The sequence below is a fragment of the Mya arenaria genome, chromosome 9 (assembly GCF_026914265.1).
Source record: "Mya arenaria isolate MELC-2E11 chromosome 9, ASM2691426v1".
Taxonomy (NCBI): Eukaryota; Metazoa; Mollusca; class Bivalvia; order Myida; family Myidae; genus Mya; species Mya arenaria.
Genome location: NC_069130.1, coordinates 67,295,265 through 67,322,325, shown reverse-complemented (window position 1 = coordinate 67,322,325; position 27,061 = coordinate 67,295,265). Strand labels below are relative to the sequence as shown.

At 32.2% G+C, this 27,061-nt stretch overlaps 1 long non-coding RNA gene across 1 annotated transcript; it reads left to right on the top strand.

The window, feature by feature from the left end:
• The first annotated feature begins 613 nt into the window (after positions 1–613).
• On the top strand, positions 614–6,367 carry LOC128245504 (uncharacterized). Its single transcript, XR_008263162.1, has 3 exons — positions 614–992; positions 1,210–1,427; positions 5,940–6,367. It is a non-coding gene; the product is annotated as an uncharacterized LOC128245504 (long non-coding RNA).
• Positions 6,368–27,061: the final 20,694 nt, after the last annotated feature.

Below are 27,061 nucleotides of genomic sequence, written 5' to 3'. Positions count from 1 at the left end.
TTCTTTGGTTATTTTAGTCAAAACCGAACAATTAACACGTGTGCAGGTAAGGGTTGTTTTGCAATCACGTGAGTACAACAACAAAAGATGACAGTCAAACAGCTGCGATCTTTTTACATGACCACAATTATAAAAAAAATCAAATTAATTTGATTTGGTATGTATCGATACAAACCCAAACTATTGGAATTGAAATCAACAAAAATGTTTCCACTGATTAAAACATTTAAAATAGAAAATGCAGCTTGTAAAACCACACAAATCTAAAATAAAATTATAAAGTGTTTTATTGCAGCAGGAACAATCTAAGCACAATCACTAGCAGTATTAAAATGTCACTAAATTTAACTTGAATACATCAAAGTATAAAGTCAAGAAATTATAATATTGTTTTTATCAACTCCTAGTACTCTACTCAGTTGAAGACATCTTCTGTAAATGGATGATTTGAGCCCGAATATCTGTTCCAACTCATACAAAATCCACTTTATAGCGATCAAAATAAAACTAGTTCATCGTCAACCCTTCTGTAACTTGAAACTATATGACATATTTTTAATATAAAAGAAAGTGCCTAAATTACGAAAATTTGATACTTTATACACATGTTTAAACAATAAAATGTGTGTTTCTCTTACTATGTTTATATTTAATTATATTCTTTAGAAGTATGCTGCAAGAGTAAAGCATATATACTACAAGTAAATGAATATTTGTTCATTTGTTTTCATTGTTCGAATGTTTGTTCATAGATAGATTGGTTTTGAAGACACCAATACTAACATATCTAACCATAATGGTATTTGACAATAATGCATTTTAAGCTATTGTCGCTTATTCATAATCAAAAACCATGAATATCTTTTAATTATTGCTATAAATAATTGGCAAATAATTTAATAATGACAAATATAAAGTAAAAATGGACAAAAGTGCAATAGTTTTCGGAATATGAAATGGACGTAGCCTATATTCGGTTATGGAGGTATTAGGTAAGTTTGATTTGGAATAGATGTCCATTTTTTATAATACGTGTTTGATTGGAGTAAGCTAGAACATATGTGTGTTTTGAAATTGGTATTTTTCAACCACTCTGTATCCGATATTTTATGAACTAGTTTTCATTTTATTGAGATGCAACTATATACTGACGTGATATATTTTGATGACATAGTTCTATTTGGCATTTGTATTCTCTTTTGGTTTCAGTTAAAAAGAAAGTCCTGTTTGTTCACTTACATTCACTGAAAGGTCAAGACTAAATATTAAAACGTGTGTAACCAGTTAATTTGTCATAAATAGTTTGCAAACCGACATACACGCCTACTAAACGCAAGCTCGAACGTCTTCATATTATCGGTGGTGCAAATTAAATGAGCTGGAAATACTCCCACGGTGCAGCTCTGGCTTTTGTGTTTTGTACACAAGTGAGTATATCTTATAATTTTATTTATCTTATTTTTTTTATTTAATGGACATAATTCTAAATTCGGAGAATATATTTCCGTGTATGGTCATTTTATTATTATAGATATGCTACGATTTCGTTTTAATATTGTCCAAACTGTGGTGCATTTAAACACGTGTAATTTGATACCTGCCTGAATTTTAACTATCCATCGGGACATATAAACGCCGTAAAATATTTTGAGGCCAGGACATAAACTTTTTTTTTGTAGTTCTTACACCAGAACATATTCACTCTTAAGGGAAATATGCACGTATAAAAAGTGGTGGAGCTGTTACTCTGACAAAAGTGCTGTAAAGATGTGGTGGCGCTATCGAGTATGATTTGCGCTCAGAACTCTTAAAATCCCGAAATACCAGAGTTTGTTTTGGAGACTTTGTGTCTGAAAGAAGAAGTATTTTACAGTATAAGATACCGACACGCAGACGTCTGTTAATATACCATATATACCAGTTTTATGTCACATAAATTTGATATTTGCTGTCTATGGAAATATAAAAATTAAAACTCTTTAAATTAGTTAATTGAGCAATCAGAGTTAAAATTCTACAAACCTTCGTTTATAGGTCAGTATTAATTTTTAAAGCATGGTAAGAATATTTATTTGCCTCAAACCGTTTGTAAAAGAACGAATTTCAACGAATTTCGGAAAACATGAAAAGTTTTGTTTCCAATTCAAAAACATAAGTCATCACGTGTGTTGTAAGTTAAATTGGCATACACCATGCTTTTTAAAAGCACCAACTAAAATAACAAGGCATACATTATTTTACGATTTCCTGTCCAAGCAGGTGTTTTAAGCTAACAACCTTTTAAGGGTTAAATTTAGGGGTAAGGGGAACCCTTGCGGCCCATTAAGTGTGACAATTATAACAAATGTTACAAAGTAAGATTTGTTTTTGTATTGAGGTCAGGACGATCATGTCATACATTTACAGTAAATAAATTGATCAATCAATGTGTTAACCCTTTAGATTCGATGATAAAACATCAAAGATGTTTATTGTATAATGACAACTCAGAAACAAATGAAAAAGGTACAAAATATTAACTAAAGTATTTAGTTAATAACAAAGTAAAACAATATGCGGTTGAAGAAAACTGTAAAGCTCAAAAATTGTAGCAAACATGGATAAATGTCCCAAAGGTTAACAACTATTTTTAATCTGGTGTACACAATGTAAAAAAATCGATGAAGAGAACGACAAAAAAGTCTTTATAGCAACAGTAAGGGTAGAAAAAATACAAAATTCAAAACATACCACAAAATTATATTTATGATACCATTTAAAAATTATTTGGCGCTTATAGTGTTTGAAAGACAAAACAACAAAGGTCTTGATTGTTGTGCGAACAATGTTGAAAGTTGTCAGCAAACTTCAATATATTTCGTATCAGGATTAAAATTTAACACATAGGTTGTATAGTATAACACACACAAGTTGTGTAGAAACACGAAACATGACAGTCGATGACAGATCAATTATTTATAGCAGCACACAGAAACGTGAAAATAATTACAAAACCGAAATATAATTCGAAGAGGGTATTTTTTTTTATTTTTGTGTTAACAATATTAGTATGTCTATCATAAGATAGTTCATGAATGATAATAAGGTAATTGAGAAGATTTGATTATAAACTAAAGGGACATATTTAGGAGCAAAACATATATGAATCGTACAAAAAAACGATAACGTCAGATAATAGGTAATTGTTTGTGACTTGGATAATATCAAAATAGAAGTTTAAATAAAAAGATGTGAATTTGTCTACGTCAAGATCAAAGCTTACCACTTGTGAAATTTGGATATATGCCATATGATTTTGCTATCATTTGAAAGCGCTTATTGTTTACATAAATAATGTGAATCTTATTAAGCACAGAAAACACATACTAAAATGACTTAAGAAACTTGCTTAACAGACCAAATTTACACCTCAACTTCCACTCGTTTAATGTATTGCCTTCCGGCGATTGCGATTATCATCTGATGAACGCAACATCATCGGATATGTTCGGGTCGTGGGTCATCGCATGATAATAATATCATACATGTTTAATGATAATTGTTTATCTTCTTATTATTTGTATTATGTCAGCAAGCCCCGAAAGAATTTAAATCAACGTGTTAGAAAGTGTAAATTTATGAAATGTTAAATGAATTGTGGTCATAAGTGTTTTAGTTATACGCTTTAAATTGAGTTGGGGAGCACCTTTAGGAAATGCTTTCTATGGGAGCAGACCATCCAACAGTCCATTCAGCCCAAACATCGTATTTGTACGGAAGAAGGGTAGAATGATTCGCTTCTGTATTGACTATCGGAAACTTAATTCTCGAAAACACATGCATATCACCTCCCTCGTATAAACTCCACTCTGCGTTTTCTCGCAGTCCCTAAATATTTCACAAAGTCGTACTTAAAGTATGTTACTGACAGGTTGAAATGGTAGATGCTGACAAGGAGGAAACAGCCTTCCAGGTCGGAAATTTGGGATTCTTTGAAGTGAATGTTATGCCTTTCTGCTTTTGCAATGCACCAGCAACCTTCCAGTGATTGTTTCCATGGGTGCGATGAATCTCAAGGAATGCTTGACATATCTTGATGATGTAGTCATATTTGCCTCCTCTTTTGATCTGCACCTCGAGCTACTTGAAGCAGTCTTTCACCAGTTAAATCCTGTAACCTCAAGCTGAAGGCATCAAAGTGTGAATTCCCGCAGAAGGAATTGACCAACCTCTGCCATGCGGACTCTTCCAAAACGGAAGCTGTAAGGAAATGACCAATCCCAAAGACCATTAAGGAGGTACGAAGTTTTCTCTGGTCTATTGAAAATTTTGCATTAATAGTTCGAACTTTGAACAATCGCAGAAGTCGAGGAAGCCCGTCTTCAGCTGGGAAGCTGCTCAACAAACAGCGCTCGATAATGTCGTTGAAAAGATGTTCTGTGTTCCAGTCTTGGCATATGCGGACTACAGTAAGTCTTTCTTGGTCCACACAGACACTTCATTAAGTCGCTTAGGTGCTGATCTTTATCAGGCATATGATAGTTTTGAAAGGGTTGTGGTATTCGCAAGCCGAAGTCTGAAACCCTCCAAGCGGAATTACCATTCAACTAATCTTGAATTCCTGGCTCTATAGTGGGCCATCACTTACAAGTTTCATGATTACACGAATGGTATTCCGTTCGAGGTTTATACAGATAACATTCCGCTGACCTATGTTCAACCACCGCAAAACTCAATGCTTGTGGTAAGCGATGGGTAGCAAATCTGGCAAACTATTATTTCAAGATTAATTACTGTTCAGGTGAGTTGAACATTGAAGCTGACGCCCTTTCAAGACGATGTCCTGTAATGCCGACTCAGTCTGAGGAATCCCAATCTTAGAGTTCACAGACAGTAATATTATCTCTGAAACAGACAGTAAACCAAGATGTAGTACAGACTCATTCAAATTTAGTCCGTGAGTATTATCTCTTACAATCTAAAGCTGTTAGTCCGTATCAGAGAGGCAACTCTTCGGAAACGACTTGAATCATTGACCTCTTTAACAGATGTTTGATATTGAATTCTTATACTCAACATCATATAATATTTATGCATTATCGTTTTTCTTCCTAAATAACTACCTTAAATTCATGATTAATAAGGTAAAAAAATGAAAGTCATAAAGTAAAAATTATGAAATAGCACATTTTATTTATTGTATATACATCCATTCGAACATTAAGCAAATGTGTAGGATGTTGATTCGCCTCACATAGTGAGTAAAACAAAAACAACTTAACGGTGGTCGTTATACCGGTACGAACAAAATGGAAAACAATCACACAATGTTTGGAAAATAAGGTTTTGTTGTCGGGATTTAAGTTAAAACAAAAAGTAAACATGTGTTGTTGTTTTCAAGCTATTTGGCATACACAGTATGTAAATACTACAATTCGATTACAAAGGTCTTTAATGAAGCACGTAAAATGACCAAATATATCCTTAAAATATATAAAAGCCACAAAATATGTATCTAAAGACAAAGGAGAAACACAAATGATTACTTGAATGATAAGTTAAATTTGGGACACTTGATTTATGTTAAATCACTTAAACTGATAACACAGCACAACAAAAAAATACCTAGAAAAAAAAACATGTAGAAATGTAATTATTTTTATTATTGTTCGTTTCGAAATACAATGAAATCACAGTGTTTTGTTACCTAGGCTCATTAGTTCTAATCAATGAATAGTGACTGTTTGGAACAATTCTGTTTACCTTACCGTTGAATGAATATCGTGTTTATGTTGATATATCATTGTTATTCTTCAGCAGGCTACTTAATGCACGGTCAGATCCCCCTTTCTGATTTACGCTATGACAGAATGATTAACGCGTACAGAAACAACAAAAACACGATCATACCGGATACGTGTATGAAGCTAAATCACATTTCTACCAACTTATATTTCCAGGTATTCAAAAGGATGATCCCTACTTGATTTCAAACGTGGATGTGCGTGTCTATTCACCTTGCAGGAGATTTGTTTGCTGCGTTACTGATCGGTGAGCACTAATCACTTCACTTTTGTTTCTGGAAACCGTTACGTATAGCCGAGGATAATCATCAATGCTAGCTTTTCGCAATTATTTCACAGAAAATTAACTGTCTTTAACGAGTTTTTCTATTGACAAAACGTGTGCAATTATTTTAATCGGATGCATACAGTTATGTTTATATTGTATATATACAGTGATCATTGTTCATTCATTCTTGCCTGAAGTAAGAGTTTTTAACAAGAAAAACAACAGCAAAACCAGCAACCTCGCAATTAATCTCAGTCTATATTTAACACACAATATCCTGTTCGTTTCTTTACGAAATCGATATTTCCGATTCAATTTAAAAAATCGTAAGAATAAAAAAGGGAAATTGTTGTGTTTTTTGTTTTAATTTGATTCAAATGGACACACATCTTTTTTCTTATATCACCCTTCCTCATTGTAATTGTTCTTATATCATTTGTCTTATAAGGCTATGTTACATGACAGTTCAAGGCCAATCTTTCAATTATCGTTAACTAGTTTCAACATGTATTGTAAATTTTATCCTTTCTGTTATTGCACTACAAATACTAGTTAAACGGAAAGTTAAAAGGCATGACTATTCACGATTTGAACATAGAGAAAATATCTCCTTTCTTTCATTGAAGTTGGATATTGTATGACGGTTGGCAGTTTGTATATATTCACCATGCTGTTTATGGGAAAGAACAAACAACGATGCCAAACGCAAATGTCGGAAAATAAACATAAAGAACAGTTACGTTTGAATAATGTCTATGCACGTTTATAATGATGACGAATAGGAACCATGGTTTTCATGTCACTTTGAGCTGTAAATAAAAGAAAAGTAAAGCATAAATAAAGCAAATCGTGATTTAATTGGATGCAGCGACAATAGTTCTAAGATTAAATCATTTAACAAACAAAATAGAACTCTCTTCTTCTGAATGGGATAACACGTTTAGTAGTAAGTTTGTGTTTGTTTAACTGCGTCCTGTTTTGTGTTTAGGATCCAGGTAGAATGAAAGCTGATGTCATTTGGTGACAATATAAACAAATATGAATATATAGACGAGAAACAAACATTCCTATTATAGCATCAAATACCATCATTGTGCAAGGAAATTCACTAAAATATTAATATCTTACTCTTCTAGCTAATTGTAGAAATTAAGCCGTCAACCGCTTCCACTTCATAATCCTTGCCCTTTTGTTGTACAAATTATATCTCTAATAGTTCAGCGTGTTCCATGTTTAAAACAAATACCCAATTGACGTGCATAGTAAGTATTCAACAACTAGTTCTTAACGAAGTATACAAAAAAATATCTAAAAATAGATAGGTTAGATATTTTTTTAAATCTAAATGTGAATTTAAATGATAACGTTCAATTATCGTTAATTAGTTTCAACATGTATTGTAAATTTTATCCTTTCTGTTATTGCACTACAAATACTAGTTAAACGGAAAGTTAAAAGGCATGACTATTCACGATTTGAACATAGAGAAAATATGTCAGAGATATCATCGATTTGAATTTGCCAACGATGAGCAGTATAACGGTTCATTTGAGTATACATAGTATGATCTATTTGAATGATGTACACTGCAGTTTTGTTTAAAAGTAACAATTCTGTCTGCAATATTAAGAATGGTAATTTTTATTCCACTTGTTGATAACATTATGGCTTTACTCATGTCGGACTTTTCAATGCTAGATTATGGTAAGAGCCAAATTTCCTCTTAAGATGTCTTAAATCAACATGCTCAATGAGTGTTTGAGTATTTTTAGTCTCTGGCATCATACAATGATGACATTATTTTTAGGCGATTGCCGTGGAAATATGTTTCGCTTCAGTTACCCTGATGGAAGACTGAACAACAAATAAGAATGATAACTCTTTCCCTGATGCAGACTGATCTATAACTTTTATTTTATATCGTGTCCAAACAGAAGCAGGAAACTTTGGTTAAACAATTTCGGAGATTTTTGTTAAAACGTTTTTCAATTCATTTTTTTTAACTTTGAATTTATTGTTTTTGTAATTGAATCACATTTAAATATTTCATTGCTGAGCATACACCCTACGCTTTGTCTTGGAGAAGAAATGCGTCGTAGATTTCACCATCATTTTAGCAATACGAATTGTATAAGTAGTATCATTTTGAAGTCAGCCGATATATCCTTTCTTTCATTGAAGTTGGATATTGTATGACGGTTGGCGGTTCGTATATATTCACCAGGCTTTTTATGGGAAAGAACAAACAACGATGCCAAACGCAAATGTCGGAAAATAAACATAACGCACAGTTACGTTTGAATAATGCCTATGCACGTTTATAATGATGACGAATAGGAACCATGGTTTTCATGTCACTTTGAGCTGTAAATAGAAGAATAGTAAAGCATAAATAAAGCAAATCGTGATTTTATTGGATGCAGCGACAATAGTTCTAAGATTAAATCATTTAACAAACAAAATAGAACTCTCTTCTTCTGAATGGGATAACACGTTTAGTAGTAAGTTTGTGTATGTTTAACTGCGTCCTGTTTTGTGTTTAGGATCCAGGTAGAATGAAAGCTGATGTCATTTGGTGACAATATAAACAAATATGAATATATAGACGAGAAACAAACATTCCTATTATAGCATCAAATACCATCATTGTGCAAGGAAATTCACTAAAATATTAATATCTTACTCTTCTAGCTTATTGTAGAAATTAAGCCGTCAACCGCTTCCACTTTATAATCCTTGCCCTATTGTTGTACAAATTATATCTCTAATAGTTCAGCGTTTTCCATGTTTAAAACAAATTCCCAATTGACGTGCATAGTAAGTATTCAACAACTTGTTCTTAACGAAGTATACAAAGAAATATCTAAAAATAGATAGGTTAGATATTTTTTTTTAAATCTAAATGTGAATTTAAATGATAACGTTCAATTATCGTTAATTAGTTTCAACATGTATTGTAAATTTTATCCTTTCTGTTATTGCACTACAAATACTAGTTAAACGGAAAGTTAAAAGGCATGACTATTCACGATTTGAACATAGAGAAAATATGTCAGAGATATCATCGATTTGAATTTGCCAACGATGAGCAGTATAACGGTTCATTTGAGTATACATAGTATGATCTATTTGAATGATGTACACTGCAGTTTTGTTTAAAAGTAACAATTCTGTCTGCAATATTAAGAATGGTAATTTTTATTCCACTTGTTGATAACATTATGGCTTTACTCATGTCGGACTTTTCAATGCTAGATTATGGTAAGAGCCAAATTTCCTCTTAAGGTGTCTTAAATCAACATGCTCAATGAGTGTTTGAGTATTTTTAGTCTTTGGCATCATACAATGATGACATTATTTTTAGGCGATTGCCGTGGAAATATGTTTCGCTTCAGTTACCCTGATGGAAGACTGAACAACAAATAAGAATGATAACTCTTTCCTTGATGCAGACTGATCTATAATTTTTATTTTATATCGTGTCCAAACAGAAGCAGGAAACTTTGGTTAAACAATTTCGTTGATTTTTATTAAAACGTTTTTTAATTCTTTTTTTTTAACTTTGATTTTTTTTTTGTCATTGAATCACATTTAAATATTTCATTGCTGAGCATACACCCTACGCTTTGTCTTGGAGAAGAAATGCGTCGTAGATTTCACCATCATTTTATCAATACGAATTGTATAAGTAGTATCATTTTGAAGTCAGCCGATATATCCTTTCTTTCATTGAAGTTGGATATTGTATGACGGTTGGCGGTTTGTATATATTCACCATGCTGTTTATGGGAAAGAACAAACAACGATGCCAAACGCAAATGTCGGAAAATAAACATAACGAACAGTTACGTTTGAATAATGCCTATGCACGTTTATAATGATGACGAATAGGAACCATGGTTTTCATGTCACTTTAAGCTGTAAATAGAAGAATAGTAAAGCATAAATAAAGCAAATCGTGATTTTATTGGATGCAGCGACAATAGTTCTAAGATTAAATCATTTAACAAACAAAATAGAACTCTCTTCTTCTGAATGGGATAACACGTTTAGTAGTAAGTTTGTGTATGTTTAACTGCGTCCTGTTTTGTGTTTAGGATCCAGGTAGAATGAAAGCTGATGTCTTTTGGTGACAATATAAACAAATATGAATATATAGACGAGAAATTCCTATTATAGCATCAAATACCATCATTGTGCAAGGAAATTCACTAAAATATTAATATCTTACTCTTCTAGCTAATTGTAGAAATTAAGCCGTCAACCGCTTCCACTTCATAATTCTTGCCCTTTTGTTGTACAAATTATATCTCTAATAGTTCAGCGTTTTCCATGTTTAAAACAAATTCCCAACTGACGTGCATAGTAAGTATTCAACAACTTGTTCTTAACGAAGTATACAAAGAAATATCTAAAAATAGATAGGTTAGATATTTTTTTTAAATCTAAATGTGAATTTAAATGATAACGTTTAAGATGTCTGTAAATTAAAAAAACAAAACAAAGGCAATCATTTACGATTTATTTGCTCAAAATAATCATGAATCAATTGAAAAACGGAAGCACATTTAAATAGTTATAAATCATTTTTTCCGATTCACACATCACATTTCAAATAGATGACGTTTGGCTCATTTAATTGTTGTGATAAATAAAAAAAAATATCTGATCCAAAATCACTCTCCGCAACATTCGACACATCCTGTCTATTTGTTCCGTTTTTTTATACATGTGTTATTTGGTCATTAGACACAAAACTTTTAACAGTTGGTATATAGTAAATTCCATAGCACGTAGCAGTCTATTTAAACTATAAATGTTGTTCGTACACAGAGTTCTGTTATCCACAGCACACATAGAATACCTTTGTATGTTATATAATGATAATATAAAGAGTCATCATCTGTTTCTTTTACAATATCTGTATTCATCATTGTTATCGTTTCAATGGTGCCTGAATTATTTCTTTTTCTGTCATTCTTAACAGGAACGACACTTATCATACTGTGTTTACTGAAATGATATCATTCGCACTAGTTTCACCGATGCAAGGGTGATGCATGGAATGAACTACGACTTAGTGAACAACAACTGAAACTGGTAACCTTTTACTTCATGTGTCCCAAACAGAAACAGGTTACGTTGGTTAAAGTTTTCATTGAAATTATTTAGAACTTCGTTGCGAAGATTGTTTTGTTTTGGGGGTTTTCTACTGTTTTTCATATGATGTATATTTGTCATGGCGGTTCGCGGTTTGTAAATATACACCATGTTGTTCCCAAGAAAGAATTTGACAAAAAATGAACAGTCATAGGAAAAATGACGTCAAACCGTCTGACGTCATGAACAATTGTCCGTGTTCTATTACAAAGATGAGTAATAGGAACCATGGCTTTTACGTCACTCTGCGCTGAAAGTATACATAAAACAATCGTGATAGTATTGGTTATACAACCGTCCTTATCTTTTAGCCTTTAATTATTAAAATACTACTTTCCTGTGAGCGGGGCTGCAAGTAAGTATGTGTATGTTTAATTGATGTGTCATTAGTTTGCAACCAAATATTGCAAACAATATGATAAAAGCGTTTTTTGGGTTTAGGATCCGAGTTAAATGAAGTGTAAATGACATTTGATGATCAATGCTTTTAATGCATCAGTAATCCAATCATATTGTATGAAATTGTGCCTCCAACATGAATGATGCAATGTCATTGAAGCATTTTATAAGTAACGGGGCAAGATATGACCATGCTATGGGATTTAGGGGAGCAGAAAACTATATTTTGATTCGAGATTCTCTCTCACCCAATATATTTCCTTTGCCACGTATATCCAATATCGGGCCACCAACTAAATCCGTAAATTATAAAAACATACCTACGGGGCAAAGATGCGTTTATTAACAACTATTTCTATATAGTATCAGTTATCGGTTGTTTAAGACACATGTATTGTACTAAAATGATACAACCGAACATTTTGTTTTGAAATCCAATTCATATAGTCGACTGTTGATATTGTGTGTATACATATTTGAGGTTTGATTCTAAAGTGTTTTAAAACTATCCTACCATATTCAATATGGATTTTCTGTTCTTTAAAACTTACGGTAATATGTGATCGATATTGTTGTCTTTAGCACACATATCGGGACACAAATCGTAATTTTAGCAGTTGTTCTGTCTTATGCTTTAATCAAACTTGAAGTGTTATAATGCAGCAAACAAACTAAATACACAATCATAATATAATACAATATACAAATATCCTAGTTGTAACATAATAATGGACTAAACAAAAGCTGTATTTGTCAGTGTTGCGAGCAATCAAATAACCATGTTGGTCAATTAAAATCATTGTCATTATGGACTGAAAGATTTTATGACCAAAATGTTTGTGGCTTGTAATCCACACAGATTAACGATACTAAAATTTCCTTTGATAAAACAGTAACCGGATTTCATAAGGTTGCAAGTGTTAGAGATCTGAATATATTCTCCCGTTCTAAGTGTTGTACAAGCTATCCCTTTATTTAGGTCAGCCTATGTCCAAGGTTCGAAACCAATGTTATAGTAAAGTGTTTGTAAGCAACCAACACAATTTTCTTGAAAAACTTGTAACATTTGTCAATCCAATCAATTATGAAATATAAATGATTATATACAATGAAATATGATCGAGAAACTTATATGGTAGACATCTAAATCTATTTTTCACCCCTAAGGTTTTTTGTAGAATATTTTTTTATGATATGTGTAAATGAATAATTTTCTTCATAAATATTTCGGAATATCATTTTGAAATAGTTGTGTAAAGAGTAAACAAAGGCCATCATTTTGCGAACTATACCCTGCAAAATAGCGTAATTCAAAAAATGATACGGATAAACATTTAAACAGGTATGAACTGTTGCTGTCTATTTAAAAGAAACCCATCACATATTCACATTGAAATGAGTGCCGTTTGCCCGTAGTTTTTGATATATAGATATCCTATAACACACATGTATTGTGTGTTTTTTTTCATTTATTCGAAATCACTCTCCTCAACTTGTGGTAGATCCTCTCCATCGTTTGCGCGTTTTATAATCATGTGTCTCGGTCGTTTAGGCACACTACTTATGAAATTTGGTGTGTTTGTTTATTTTATTTCACATCTTTCTAAACTTTAATTATAAAAATGTTTTCTGCTCACAGTGTTCTGTTATCCGCCACATACCTAAACCACCATTGTATGATAGATTATGGTATGAGTCATCCACTTTCCTTGCACAATGTCTAAATCCAGCATTGACTCATCTTCGGTGAGTGTCTGAGTTTTTTCGCTTTTTCTGGCATCCCAAGCAGGAAGGAAATTATTATACTGTGTTTACTTAAACTACATTGTTCGCACATCGGTGGATTTGTTTAAGACTTCAATTCGAAGAACTGTTTTATTTTTTATTTGATAAGGTTTTGCAGGTTTGTATTGCAAGTGAATATATCTACTTCGAACTTCTTTAACAATTTACGCTACGTCTGATAGACGAAATGCTTCGTAGATATTAAGTAGTATTTCCCTTATTTGTCGTCCCTACTTTCTTTCATGTAGAAACTTCATGACAGTTGGCGATAGGTGCATTTACACCATAAAACTATAGCAATAATTGTTGTGTTTTGAGAATGCCACCAATGGTGACGAACAACTTGATAAAAAAGGCTATTGTCCGTTTAGGATCCAAGTTAAATGAAACATTCAGGATACATGACGAGCTAGGTTTTTTGTGAATCAGCGATCGACTCATATGCCTTATATACGAAGGTCAACAAGTATATATATATATATGTGTATATATTTTTTTGGATAGGGTTTGATGCTGAATTCAAATATCCCAAAACAAATATGTTACTTAAATTTATGGTGACACATATATTAAATATTTGAATGATATTATTGTGAAAAGTTTATATAGTTGGAATAATTTAGTTTAGATTTCCATTAAGATATAGCAGAAATACCATGCTTCTTTATATAAAGATATATATAAAAATATATAAATGAGCATTAGCTTTTTAAAAGAATATATTATGGTTTCTACCATCGGTAATTAAGCTTATTATTCATTTTCTTTTGCATTTTTTAAAATTCATCGGACACTTTGGTTTACTTCATTTGAGGGCGGGTGGCAATCACTGGATCCATACCGTTTAGATATTGTTTGAATTAACTCCAACGCGGCTTCCGTTGCAGTGCCAATACGTTTAAAATGAACGTAAACAACTGAATATGGTCGTTTATTTTTTTCCTATCTGTACGAGTTAATTGAATCATCGTTGGTATACTCAAAACTAGTACATCTCTGACAAATACTGACTATTCTTAAATGGAGTATAGTCTTTTATTCCGACTAATTGTTTATCTTGTATTTAAATTGCAAGAACAGAAATAATAATTATAATATAAGACGATAAAAAACAAAGGAAAATCAAAATATATTTTCTTTCTTGCCTAAAACACGGGAACTAGTTAAACTATAACAAGTCTTTGTTTGCCGTCCTTCAAAAGGTCGATCAACATTTTTTACATGTTCAGTGTATGTACTGCTATTTGATCATGTGTTTTATCATTCAAATATTTAAAGCCAAAGCAAGTTATAATCTATGTAAATCGAATACGTGTTTTTTTTATTTGAAAAAGTATTTCGAATTATAACATACTTTGAATAACGATTATCCTTTATCATAAAAACGCATGCATTCAAGGAAAAGTATGTTGAACAAAGCTATTGAATCACTATTTTTGTACCAAATTGACGTATTGTTAGCTTTGTTTGTTGATCTTATTCGGTAATTGTATTGTATAAACTAGAATTTGTTTTTTTGTGTTCTTTTATAGTTCATTGTATGTGTAAATTCTAGTAAATCATACTTGACAAGTGAATTCTTATATGGTATTAAACAATTGTTTTTATTTGTTGTAATTCTCGACAAAATTAGCCTGAACGTTGTTAGCTGACATTCACAAATTAATTATTTTCCAACTATATTACAGGATTATTACGTGTCGGTCAATCTTATTAAATTCGTAGTAAAATTAAAACATGGATATTGATGTATACTTAATCGGTTATCAACTATCAGCTGCTTCAATATATAAATTGGTTAAACTCTTGTACTTTGTTATATATGCATTGATTGTGTTGATTCTAGCCTATGAATTAGAGCTCCACATTAATAGAACTCTAATAAAGTGTTTCGATAATTGCTGTTTATCTGATGATTTAAAATATGTCTTATAGCCATGGTTGGATATAACTTCTTGTATATTTGTTTTTTACTTTAAAATTATCTGAAATATCCACCAACAAGCCTTGTATTTAAGCATATTGTTTCTGTATGTTTGCCTATAAATATTTCAACATACAGCCGAACAACATATAAAGTGTTCATGTTTACTAAGTGTTGTAACATGAATATATATTTTAAATTAAATGCTTTGTCAGTGCTATATCTTATTTTCTTGGTTTTTGCTTAATAATATATTTTCATCTGCATGTCGAACCAGATTCATATGAATAAATTATGGCTTCCCCTCCATTTTTCATCAATTTCTCAATCATCATTTAGAGTTTTTTTCTCTACAATACACAAGAGAGGTTGCAAATTGTATTTATTGTATTTTAAAACACTCCAACACAATCAAATATCTGAGATCATAAAAAAGAAATCAGTGATGGATTAAGATTTTCCCAACACTCGAAAATCACTGACAATATAAGCGGAATCATATACATCGTATATCTACATAGTGTATGCATTTTATACAATAACTTGTTATGTCAGTATCTGGTGTGACCTACAAACATTCTTTAATGAACATCATGCAGTAACTTGGCTTGAAATTACATTATTGCAGAGCTCACGTTGAGTAAGAAAAAGCCACTCATTATTTTAAGATGCATCGCTTTAGCCCTCAAAGATTGTTTTAAATTGAGCACATGCAAATTAAGGTTTTAAGCTTAACATTTCATTTGATCAACAAAATTGTTTAAAATACAAGACATTTTAAAAGAAAAAAAATAATACTTTGGGTAAAAAGGGGAATTTTCCTTTCATGCTGAAAAACAAAAATTCAATCTCTGTAATGTAACTGCCAATCGTGTTTAAGTCCGTCTGAATACCTTTGACGCGACGAGGATGATGAACTATTTTCTACCAGTTTTGGTCTAATGTAATCAAGAGTTTTATAATTGGTGGAACGACCTCAATACCTCGTGTAACAAGTGCACAAAATAACTCAGTTGATAAGTTAAAATCATTTAAAACATAGATAGAATAAACACTTAGTAAATGCCATTCTAAAAATTGTAACTAATAATAAGGGGTTCTGAGAAATAAACTTATATCGTGATGCGGATGTAAAAACAGCGTTCTATTTATAAAGTGAATTTACTTCGAAATCCATAAGCATTTTAGTGCATTTAGGCACGTTTAAATTGTTTTGTTGCAAAATGCGACTACACAAAGAACGTTTTCTTTTTCTGAATTAATTCTATAACGTCAATATTTGTCCTGAACCTTTCTTGATAACAAACAAAGCCTTGACTTTGCAAACTGTGAAATAGACCTGAGCAGACTCTACTATTGTGCGGCTTGACTGATCAAGTGTTATAAGTGTAGTAACTAATGTGTATACTTACTTCTTGCCGGATCCTACATGTTGAATTTCATCATTATATCTTTGACTGGTTCATTCAACGTCTAATGGAACTGATTGAAGTGTTTTGGAAAAATTAATGTGTGCTGAAATTGCTTTCGTCTTGATCCATTCCGGAGTTCTAGCGTTGCGTGTATATTCGCACGCTACCAAATTTCAATGCTATTACTGAAAGTTATTTGTGTTAAAAAGTATCAGAAAAAATAAAAACAACAAGTAGAGAATCGTTCTTCGGGATTGGTATGGATTACGAATAACCATATCTGGACATAATTGTGATTTGCCTTATAATAATTGCAAGAGAAGAAATTTAAAAATGGCCGACCTAAAATGACAACAGGAAATACACGAGATTACCCTATCCCGGAACAACCTATTTTCGACCACAACCTATTTTCGACCGCCTCCTGAAAATGGGTAAAACACTTCTATTTTGCGTCACTTCCGGTAAAAATAAGCTCCAATTGTTAACCATAACAGTAAAACTGTCAGAAAACTTCATTTGAAAAAGAATGGGAATGGTAGTGTTAAAAAAAACTTAAGTTATACTTGAAACAACACCAATTTGTCATTTTTAATTAATGCCAAATTAGACCCTTCGTATAAAATGATTTCACATGTAAAATACTTCTTTAAAATCGTGTTGTTTTTGTTTGCCAGATCTTACATATCTACCAAAGCCTAAAACCTATGCCCTATTGTTTTCTAAGTATAGTGCACAACATTAAAAGCGCATCAAAATATGGTATGTTGCTTATTCTAAAATTAATGAATATATCTACAGGTAACTATATTGAATTGCATTTGGGCGCTCAGTTACCATAAAAGTATACATATTGCAGCCTAGGCTGGTCATATGAGGCTCATTAAGAGTTGGACCAGTGATAACAGGGTTCATGATGGGTGAATTTATCATTTTGTACTCATGTGAAAGCCATTAGAAGGCATGATGCATTCCTTTGCCTCTCTTGTGGTGATAAGTCACTAAAAAGTGACTGTATGGCAAATATGTAAATATCTAATTACTTTTTTTTAAATAAAATAAATTAAACAGTTTAAACAAGTTATACAAATTAAAATAAAAAATATTGTGCACAAACTTTTGTTGCGAAGTATAGTTAAAGGTCATGGTCGAAAGCATGTTGTATCTAGGTCAAATACAACATGTGACAGCCGCCATTTTGGATTCAAAATGTAAACAACAGACGATTGAAACAGATTTTATTTTTTTGTTTTTTAAAAGATGAATGATTGCTTTAAATGGTACACACAAACATTTATTTTTTATTATCACTTATTTATGATAAAAATGTAAATAATCCTTAGGCGGTCGAAAACCCGTTGTTCCGGGATATATCACCTGAAAAGTAAGTTTAAAAATATATTATTAAGTTATAATTATATTTATAATTATATTATAACTTATTACCTTACTTCGCAGACTGTAAAAGTAATTTTAACTTATCAAGCGATAAACAACAACACTAATCCAATCAATCTGTGATAAAGACAAATACACTCATGGTATAACAATTTGATGAAAACCTATGACTAGCCTAATACATTGACTTCAATTCATTTGAATGCATTCCCAATAGATTTCTTTAAATTGATTAATATTATTGTATTTCGAAAAACCAAAACGATACAAAATATCCTTAAAAGGTACTTGCAAAGAAGGAAACATTTTTTTAAAATGTTTTGCTAACGTGTCGGTGTTTTTATTTTAGCCAAATTAGATTTTATGTTTTAATTTTATGAAAGAACACAAACACATTTTTTCACTGTTTCTTTCTTTATTTAAACAGTTTTGACTATTTTAATTTCAATAACAATTTACAGTAAATGTCCTTAATAGTGAATAGTAAGTAATGAATTTATTTCCGCATGTAACACTTTCTAAATATTATAATCCAACAATTTGTAATATATCCAATTCATAATTGATAGTCCGATGTTATAAACCTTTTAAAATTATTTTTATTTAACTCCTTTTAATTCACTTTTAACTCTTTTTAATTCTAACTTTTTTCTAAACGCCTAACAAAGGCCTTTTATACTATTATTTAACGCCAAAACTACCATGAAGTGCACGAGTATTGTGAGTAGCACGAATTCATGTGTTATTCGTGCGACTCCGACCGAGCAATGACACCGTTGAAAAGCACCGGTAGACTCATAGCGATTAGTTACAAGGTCAACGGTGCAAATAAAAAATGTTATACTCAAAAGATGTTACTGTAATATTGTAAAAAGCTTAATATAATACAAATTTAAACATATGATAACCATATAACATCTGTATAACATAAGAATCAATCTCAAAAGTATTGTATGTTTAACAGTGTTTGTATGGCTTTTCTTGAATTCAATAGGTACCTTGTGTACGATTTTCATAACAACTACTTTTTAACGAAATATGATAGAGATACTGTAAATTTACTTTTCACCGACACTGACTGTCCTTGGTATGTGATACAAACAAACGATGTATATGAGGATTGTTGAAATATAAAGGCATTTTTTTATGTCAGAAATTACCCAATTATATCAAAACCACTAGCATCATAAAACATCTTATTGGGGGAAATGAAGGATGAGGCAACCGGTATTCCTATAACGGAATATGTTGGACGTCGATCATAGATGGTATGACAAAGGTATCAAACACCACTGCCATTAATCAGCTTCTGCACAGACGGTGACGACATTTCGATAAGTAACCTTTTTATTGTATTGATGACATTCTACACCGTTGATTAATAGAACAGAAAAACAATACCAAATTGTATCCTATGAATGACCTTAGGAAGAAAACTTTATTGCAGTAAAATAGAATAAATGATCACTATACTTTCTAAGCAAACTTGATCGTTCTTGCGCAAGCAACTATTGCGTTTCTTTCCGTTTCTACTCTCTATTTGTATAGTATTGAATTATCATTCAATTATTAATATTATTTATTTAAAATAAATCCTTGATTTATGTAAATGTATTTATATCATTTACTAAAAATGTCATGGTCAAGTGCCATTATAGTTTGATGTGTCATAATCAGTGTTATATAAATTGAATACCAATATATCATTTTTCACATATTTGAATAATGAGAACCAGAGTCTCACTAGTAAGGTCATGCTTTAATCGTCATATATGTTACAAACAGATCATTATGTATAATGTTTTGCTAGAAGTATCAATTTTCACGTTATTCAAGTGTTTACTTTGATAGTGCATATATGCCATATAGTTTCAAGTTACAGAAGGGTCACCGATGATACATATTTAATTGATTGTTATCAGGAGTACTTGACAGGATATCTTTCTTTTTTATTAAATGTAAACCATACAAATTCCATTTATAGAAGAGTTGGCGGTGAACAAATGAACTCTATCGTTATCAAGAGTGTTTCCAATTTGTTAATAAACAGTTCCTTGGGCTCAATTAATCTATTTACATAATTATGTGTTCGACTGATTGAAGAGTTTTAAAAGATTATTACTTAACTTGAAAATGATAAGAGTTTGTACTTTAATGTCTTCAAAACATAATATAGCTCCATAACAACCGCAATATATAAGTGACACTTGCATGAAATGGTGTTGTTTGCAAGTAAATGATCTTAACATAAAGTAAATATGCTTTTTTCAATAAAATTCCTACCTAACCTGCCTTATAATTTTGGGGATGTTAACCTTAAAAAATATTTTTTTGACCATTTCAGTATAGTGCTGTGGTTTGGTCTTTTATGGTGTAGCAAATTGACAAGTGTTTTCACGATACGTTTTGTCTACAACTTTACAGAAGCCACATAATTCATCTGTTGATATTTACTTTTAAAATATAATAAGCACTTCAGGAGCGATCGTCACATACCAGCAAATCATCTTTGCTGACCAGTTCGAACAACCCTTCAGGAGCATACAGAGCCAGCTCTTCTAATAGTATCGCGCTTTCACAACATATCGGTTACGTCAAATTTGAGTTTTATTCAAGAAGAAGTAAGAAAATTGTGGGATCTTCATGGATTTGTTTCAGTTATTTTACCTGTTGTTTTTCTTTTTGGTAAAATGTCTATTGCATAAATTTACTTTATACTTAGGCCAAAAAAAAACCCCTGTGCTTCCGGTTATATGGCGAAAAATAATAGGGTCGGTGGGTCCGATTTTTTTCAGTTTCGATTTCAAATTGCAGGATCATGCATTATTCTGCTGCATCGTATCAACTATGTTATATGTAAGCGTTTCATAATTCACAAAAAGTCAGTAAAACAGGATTGTTTAATGTCTGAAATCATTATTTTTCCTTCGACTACCGTATTACACCGCCTGTTTTGCCCATGGAATCTGGGTTTTTTGTATAGATTCGTTTATAAGACTTGGTCGATTTTAAAGCAAGTTCAGCACTTCAGTTACTCCAAAACTGTAATAATGTTCAAGCCAAACAGTCAATTATCAACTTAATTTGTTAATTTGCTTGAAGAAAATCGCCGGTTTTCTTGTTAACTGTGAGCGAGGTTAATAATAGAACAAGGTAACGCGGTTATGGATTTATTTTACGTATCTTATTTTCGTACAATCAAAGGTTCATTCATATTTGTAGTGAAGTTAAACATTTTGGTCATGACTTGAAAGGTCCCGGCTATTGATTATTATTCTTTTTCGATCGAATAGCATTGTCTAACCAGTCTAGACAAACTCATGGAAGTATAATGGGATCGAACAGTATAAATAGAGCAACTTATAGTCTCCGCAGGCACTCAATCTACCGATCGATCGTCAAATAGTCTTATTCAATAAAACAGTTAAACCAATTTTACTTTACGGCGCAGAAATCTGGGGTTACGGGAATCTTGATATTATAGAAAGAGTTCAGCTGAAATTTTTAAAGTATATTCTCAAATTAAAAAGTTCAACTCCTAATTATATGGTTTATGGCAAAACGGAAACAACACCAGTAGCGGTAGATATAGAACTGAAAATGATGTCATACTGGATACGTTTGTGTAATAATAATAATAAATATAATAATAATAATAATAATAATAATAATAATAATAATAATAATAATAATAAAAATAATATAATAATAATAATAATAATAATAATAATAATAATAATTATAATAATAATAATAAAAATAATAATAATAATAATAATAATAATAATAATAATAATAATAATAATAATAAAAATAATAATAACAATAGTAGTAGTAGTAAACTATCATCGATAATATATAAATGCATATACAAAACAGTTCAGACTTTACCTCCAGACATAATAAAAACACGATATCAATGGTTCGTCAATATAAAGTCATTACTAACAAAGTGTGGATTTATAGGAACATGGGAATATCAACAAGATGTAAATCCTAAATGGCTTAAACTTGCGGTTAAGCGCAAGCTTAAAGATCTATTCTTAACATCGTGGTACTCCCTTATTGAAAATGCTAGCAATAGTCAATTTTATAAAATCTTCAAAACGTCATTTGGCTATGAAAAGTATCTTCATTCAACATTCAAATCATATACCCACTTATCAATTTTAGAACAAGAAACCACAGACTACCAATAGAAACGGGAAATTGGAATAGAACACCAGTCAATGAAAGGAAATGCCAAACATGTAACAAACTAGGGGATGAATTCTATTTTTTATTCGAATGTAACATTTTTGATAACGAGCGTAAGCAGTATATACAACCATATTTCAACAGACACCCAAACATATATAAACTTGAACAGTTGGTTAACACAACAAATAAAAAGGAATTTTTGAACATGTGTAATGGTATCTGTTATTCTTAAACAATTTCGTTAAACATTACTATTCTTATTTATCTTAGACACTTCTGCATATATTAGTTGCCTCTCTCATTGTACTTGACCCATTTTATTTCTCGTAAACCATAACCATGCTTGAATCCAATGATCCATGTGCAATATTCATCCTGTTAAACGGGACTATCTGGTCTTTAAATATTTGATTCACTTGAATGTATGTTATACCTTTGAATCCTCAATTTGAGCCTCTGAAATGTATTGTCTTTATCAATTACCTCAATTTTTGCATGTTGTGCATGAATTTGAGTGAATAAATGTGTTGAATTGACTTGTTGACTGGTATCCGACTGACCGATTTAAATACAAACCATTTCCGCGCGCCTTTCATCTAATCACCGCTCGTGCTCAGGCGTCACAAATTGTTTGATCTGCAGCCGACTCATTCCAAAACATGTGTTAATAAGTTAACTTTCGCAGTTGTTTGTTTGAATTTCAGTTGATGGGACTTTAATTAGGCTAAATAAATAGAAACTGATAATTGCGGATAAATGATGGTAACGATTAATGAAATGTGTATTGAAACCTGGCAGTTAGCCAGCATGATACACGCAAAGCCTAATCGATAGAAAGAAGTAAATAAATAACACCGCGAACAATATCCGAAAATTTGATGATAACGGCAGCAAAATGTGTATTCTGTTATCAATAACGTGTCTGGACCGATAACAAGCGTTTGCCTATTAGAAGATATCGGACAGGTTGAAATGTTTGCCGAACTCCGCTTAAAAGTTTAATGCTGTTGATAAAAGATCCGCAAAATGCGGACATTCTATGACGTCCACAGACGGTATTCACACCGCCATTTTGTTTTCATGTTGACAAAGCGTCTTGGTCATACATATCAGGAATGAAAATTTATTCTCCGGATCGCAATGGATCTGGGACAGATAAACAACGAACATAACGACGAAATATAGTTTTGAAATTTTAACCTTTATGCCTAAAAATAAATAGGGTCGGCGAGGAAAAAATAAGGTCGGTCTGGTTATCGGAAACACAGGAGTTTTTTGGCCTTAAGTAATGGGCTGTATCAAGAATGGGCCTGTCATAAGTCCATTTGATTGTCACTAAACAACGTTGACAAAGGTATCAGACACATTTTAAACATGTGCAAGTAGGATCTATACGGGCATATCACTTAAGTATCATTTGAAAGAGTTTTTGCGCAGAAAAGAAAATATTTACAATAACATGAATACACATAAATAGCAGGTTTTCTGGCAAACAAATCGAAATAAGGATGATCAGTTAATGACATTTTAGCAACCAAGGACAATACAAATTTTGTATTTAGAAAAACAATCATTTACAAAAATATACATAAACATGGCATGGTCATTATGTTTTTAAATCATATTTTAACATTTTAAAAATGTCTAGAGATCCTTGATAGTTTATGCAGAAGTTGTGTTCATCGAATGAACCCGACCTGGCACAAGGCCAATGCTTTGTCCACATGGATCCGGGAAAGTTTCCCAGATTCTCCATATACCACATGAGGGAATTCCCTCCTGTCACAGCCCCAAAATAACAATGCGTCCACAATATAAATTGTCTGTGAGCCTGTTGGCGGTTGGATCATCGCAGGTCCTCCCCTTCAGTTAACACGAGGATATCTCGCCTGATCAAACGGGTTAGGGCTAGAACCCCCTTGTTCAAAACAAGGGGTCAAAGTGCTTTATGAGGAAAGGTTTATCATAACCCAGTGGCATTAATACTTAGGCTAAGATTTTAAATAAGAAATGTCCAGGAATGAGCTAATTTACATCATACTTACTTCAGTACAAATTTTTAAGCAAGTACCTAGCAATACTCAGTACTCGCCTTAACAAGGGTATCAGTACTTTTGATTACTTAGCATATAGAGTCAAACTGTGCCAGCATTTAAAATATCTACAACTGTTTAATACAAGAAAACTGCCCATATTTCATATCTTCCAACAATTCAATTTGTTCTATTTGTGTGTGACTACATGCATGTTAAGATATTTTAAGCCATACGATGATACTCAGTTTGCTGTTCTTTGAAATTTCACAAGACAACGTTAGCAGTAATCAGTAGAAAATGAGTTCTCAGATATCCATTTCTCAGTAAAAATCTCAAGAACCGACCAGCAGTATTAAATAATAGACAACTATCTTCTAATGACACATGACATTTAATAAAAGTGTTTATCTATATCTACTTTACCTAACGTTTAGTTACACTCGTGTCTTTGATACATGTTGAATTTTAGTTTCGATAATATTTTGCAAGGAGAATAAGAAAAACGAGCTTCCAGACAAACTGTTTCTCTTTGTGTTGGCATGTCCCGGCAGTTGCCGCACACATACCAGCGTGGAGTTCTAAATCCTTTCTCGGGCTCGTGGGAACCATCTCCAGGTTGATTGTCTGGGGCTGCTAAAACAAGTAGCATGCACACTGGCTCCATTTCGATTGCCCTCGTAATTGCTGCCTGAAGTTGCGGCTTTGTCAACTTGCTCACTTGTTTCTACAGATAAGGCCACACCAAATTGATAACTTGTTCATCGGATTTTTTCCAAAAAATAATGTGGCGAGCGATCGAAATAATAATAAAAATATTTGTTTTGCATTTAGCAAAAAAGAGGAGCGAGCGAAGAGCGAACAAATATATATAGTCATCTAACTCACTTTTGTTCACATTTTATTCACTTATTAACTAAACAATGATAATTTATTGTAAACAGTACAAGGATGACATTCAGTGAAAGAATGATAACACTTAAAGATAATTCTATACAAATATTAGTTTTGAGATCAAACAAATGCTATTTGAGATCAAGCAAATGTATTTCTTTAAAATATTCAATGAGAGAACTCGAAACAACAGTTTTTCCAGTTTTTTAAACCTTTTTGATTTATTTTTCAAAATACCCTATGCATGGCTAAGTTAAAGCCTGGACACAAGCGCCAATGGTCACAGCCACCTGCCTGCCCAATGGCATATTCAAATCTATTAAAGGTTTCCCACTTTTCCTTAGGAAAACTTGGTTAAAATAATTCTCTATTAAAACACATTGTCATATCTCATACCATGGAAATGACTAGACAAGGTGACTTGAAAAATAACTCACAAAATAAATACAGGCATTTGCAATCAAATATAAACTATAGCAATCACTCTTGCAATGACTACACGATTGGCCTTTGTAGCCATCTTAGTTCTGGAAGAGAATTTACAAAAATTCTACACCGTATTGTAAACTATTTCAGCACCAAATATGTCACAGAAAATTCCAGCTAGCGCCAGATTGATTTTAGGCTTTCTCAGAATTTAACAGCTATCTTTTTTAAACTTGCAGATTTTCAAATTTAGACAAGTAATAGAAATACAAAAGACACTTTTAGTTCTTTTTTACTGCAAATACTGATTGTGTCATAGCGAAAAATATGTGAAGAAAATACAGGAATATGCAATATTTTTTCATAGACAAAAACCAATCAGCATAAATATTTGACTCTTGAATGATTTCCATATATAGTTTAAATATACACATGAACATCAAATAATGTACAAACATTTCTTCGCAACACGTGTGATTAATACCTTTTTCCAATCACACAGTCTGACACCATTTTTTTTTATCCTTTTTGACTAATATTTACAAAATATACACAATCCGATTTGTCTGATGTTTTTTTTGTGAATGGTAAAACTCATGGCATTGCATGAAGCATATAGGAATGTCAGTCAGGTTAATTTTACCATATATAGTTTAAATATACACATGAACATCAAATAATCTACAAACATTTATTCGCAACACTAAGTGTGATTAATACCTTTTTCCAATCACACAGTCTGACACCATTGTTTTTACACTTTTTGACTAATATTTACAAAATATACACAATCCGGCTTGTTTGATGTTTTTTGTGAATGGTAAAACTCATGGCATTGCATGAAGCACATAGGAATGTCAGTCAGGTTAATTTTTAGCATCATCCTACTGTCCACGAACATTGACTCATCGGCGACCAAAGTCTCCACCACGAGCACGCCCCCGTTGCCTCATGGGGACAGGAATTTCATGATCCGCTGCATCGGAGGAATCTGAAATTTTAATAAGATATATTATCCATAAATGTTCATTGAAGTATAATGTAGTATGCATTATGCACCAATCAATTGTAACCACGCCCCCCCCCCCTCCCAGGTCCGGGGAATAGCGGGGACTTTGACTTTTGGTAGAGCCAACCCCGGCTAAAATCCCCGCCCTGCAGGGACGAACAGGTGGTAAAATCCCTGCCAAATAACCCCGCACCCTAGGGACCCATGTAAGGCTCATTCCCTGCTATATTTAAAGTGAAGACAAAACCACACTCCACAGCATTCACCAGGCACTGCGGGGCCACTTGAAACGTAAAAACAAGGCCCATTTCCCCGGCTATCCCCCCGGACCTGGGGGCCGTGGTTACAATTGACTGGTGCATTACTGAAA